Below are 3,275 nucleotides of genomic sequence, written 5' to 3'. Positions count from 1 at the left end.
GAGCCGTGTCTTGAATCAGCGATATGCCGACGTTTCGCAAACGTTGCAGTTTGCATCATCAGGGCTGAGAACTCTGATACTGAGCTCCCTTGGGTAAAGGTAGTCCTTATATGCCCCCCTCCTCCCCTTTGTGTAGATGGTGTTTAGGGAGTAGGGGACGAGGCTTGAATCCAGCCAATCAGCGTATTTTAATTGACCAGCTGATCAATTAAAATACGCTGATTGGCTGAATTCAAGCCTCGTCCCCTACTCCCTAACACCATCTACACAAGGGGGGAAGGGGGCATATAAGGACAACCTTTACCCAAGGGAGGTCACTATCAGAGTTCTCAGTCCTGATGATGCAAACTGCAACGTTTGCGAAACGTCAGCACTTCGCTAATTCAAGGCACGGCTCCATTCCGGAAGCTATACCTAGATATTGTATCAATGGCCGTGAAAGCCTCAAATCTAGTATTAGAAGCCTGCACGGAGAGGCTATCCTAGGGTCGGAAAATTTATTTTCCAAACTCAGGAAGTCCTTGCATGTCCAACTGTGCTCCCTAGCATTTCTGAAACGGTGCCGCGACCATCATGTAGTACCGAAATGCTTTCAATTAAAAAATCCATTTCCATCTTCTAACCAGGCCAAAGGCATTCTACGACATGCGTCGTTGAGGTTAGTCAAAGACAGAATCTCAGCCACCAAGAAGAACTTGGCTGAGATATCCCAAAAACTATTAAAATTACATCTCTCTCTTGCAAAATCGTTGGAGCCTGAGCTGTGGCTGACACTGGATCGGGTTACTCACGAACAAGCTGTTCACTCAGCTGAGGCAAGAACACAAAAACAGAAGAGTAAGTATGATAAGATCAATCCACAGATTCAAATGCCAGTTCTCACACATACAGTGAAGAATCTTAGCGATCAAAACCTATCACCATCCGAAGTCGCTGTTCTGGGTGTATATCAGTTGGACACGGGGCAATTGGACACAGTCCAATCACAAATTGCTGTTCCAAGGGACCCTATAAATGTCTCTAATCACACGGTGCGATTGGCTGTGATTGGCTGTGTCCAAATGCACCGTGTCCAAGTGCACCGCTCCCCGCTGTTCTAGCTAAGGAACACAATTTTGCTGTCACTCCCTCTAGTATCCCTACGGAAGAAACCATCAGCCAAATTGAAACGATTATTTTCCACCTTTCTTTAGAGGCAAGCAATGACATTAGAAATCGAACAACCAACATCTTACGCAAAGCCAAACTTCCCAAACAAAATATAAACAAAAAAGAACGCCGAGCTCTGCACGGTCTGAAACAAAATAACAAGATCCTAATTTTACCAGCAGACAAAGGGAACGCTACTGTAGTTATGAACAGAAAAGATTATTGCAGTAAAATCAATAGTTTACTCTCAGACCAAAAAGTCTACAGGAAACACAAACGCAACCCAACATCCAGCATAGAGAAAAAAACATCTTCTTTTCTGAAAAATGTCTCCCTCTTCAATCTATCAAGTATTTAACCCCTGAAGATTCTTCAGCACCTAGACTCTACGGTCTTCCAAAAATCCACAAGGAATCAGTGCCCTTACGCCCTATTGTCAGCAATATTGGGGGACCTACCTACCAGTTAGCCCGCTATCTCATCAAACCCCTCCAGAAACATACTGGTCTCAATGATTCCCATATCAAGAATTCAACGAATTTCGTGAATAAGATCACAAAAATCAAGATGAATACTAATAATATCCTGGTGAGTTTCGATGTAGTCTCACTGTTTACTAATGTTCCAGTCCAGGATACTTTGAACATCATCAAAAATTCCGAGGAATTTCCTGCCAACCTCTTCCCACTAATAGAACACTGCTTAACTTCAACTTATTTTCAGTGCCAAGAAGAGTTTTTCGAACAAACCTCTGGAGCGGCGATGGGATCTCCTATATCTCCTATCATTGCAAACATTTTTATGGAACATTTTGAGAATGAAGTTTTGAGGAACGCACCACTGAAACCATCCACATGGTTTCGGTATGCGGTACAGCCTTAACCAAAAATGGATACAACAGCAAAAACATCTCGCAAATAATAAAAAACCAGAAGAACAGAATTGTCAGTCCTAAAAACACTGACACACTAGATGAACAGAGAGAAAAGAGAAAGACGGCTGTCCTTCCATATCTCCAGGGCATAACAGAACCTATCAGCAGGATTCTGGGTAAACACGAAATCAAAGAAATCTTCAAACCCCATGGGAAGTTCTCCTATTTACTCCCAAATCCGAAGGATCAGAAATCATGCCTAGAAACATCAGGTATATATAAGATCCCTTGCTCTTGTGGTAAAGTTTATATAGGAGAAACCGGGAGGAAGATCAGTACGCGAATCAAGGAACACCAGCGATGTACCAAGTATGGTCATTTTACTCAATCAGCCCTAGCTGAACACTGGTTGGAGACTGGACACTCCGTACATGACAAAGCCACCAAATTGGCTCCCTCACAGAGTTATTTTGCCAGAAAACATCGTGAAGGTCTAGAAATTTTAAAACACCCCAACAACCTCAACCGAGACAAAGGCATGCAAGTAAACTCTATTTGGCATACTGCCCTCCCGGTTTTTAATTGATCAGCTGATCAATTAAAATACGCTGATTGGCTGGATTCAAGCCTCGTCCCCTACTCCCTAACACCATATACACAAAGGGGGGTGGGGAAGGGGGCATATAAGGACAACCTTTACCCAAGGGAGCTCAGTATCAGAGTTCTCAGCCCTGATAATGCAAACTGCAACGTTTGCGAAACGTCGGCACATCGCTGATTCAAGACACGGCTCCATTCCGGAAGCTATACCTAGACATATTGAAATATTTTGTGTAAATAAAAAAAAAAAAAAAACACTTATTCGTGAGATGCGGCGTGGTTTCGATCCCGTGTGAGGCGTCACCATCTTTAGATGACCATGCTGTTGCGATGTCTAACTTCAACGATCATACGGTAACTGGTGATGCCACTACCCCAAACAGCATATGTATATGATATCCTATGGATATCCATAAGATGTCCTTTAAAGATATTGAGGATATTAATAAGCCATCCGTTTTATGTCTTTCAGACATTCAATATACGTTTGTGGGATATCCGTTTATGAAATTGGAGGATATGCTAAAGTCCCCGACAAGATATCCTATGGATGTTCTATGAACATATAAAAGTAGCATCTGGATTTGAGTAGGTATTATAGGCCCGTTCTAACCCATGGTCCTCCGAGGGAGGGTGAGGGGCGGGGGGGGGT

This window comes from Odontomachus brunneus, unplaced genomic scaffold (genome assembly GCF_010583005.1).
Source record: "Odontomachus brunneus isolate Ranch 3 - 2012 unplaced genomic scaffold, Obru_v1 Obru_scaffold_217, whole genome shotgun sequence".
Taxonomy (NCBI): Eukaryota; Metazoa; Arthropoda; class Insecta; order Hymenoptera; family Formicidae; genus Odontomachus; species Odontomachus brunneus.
Note: the sequence above shows the minus strand (reverse complement) of the source record.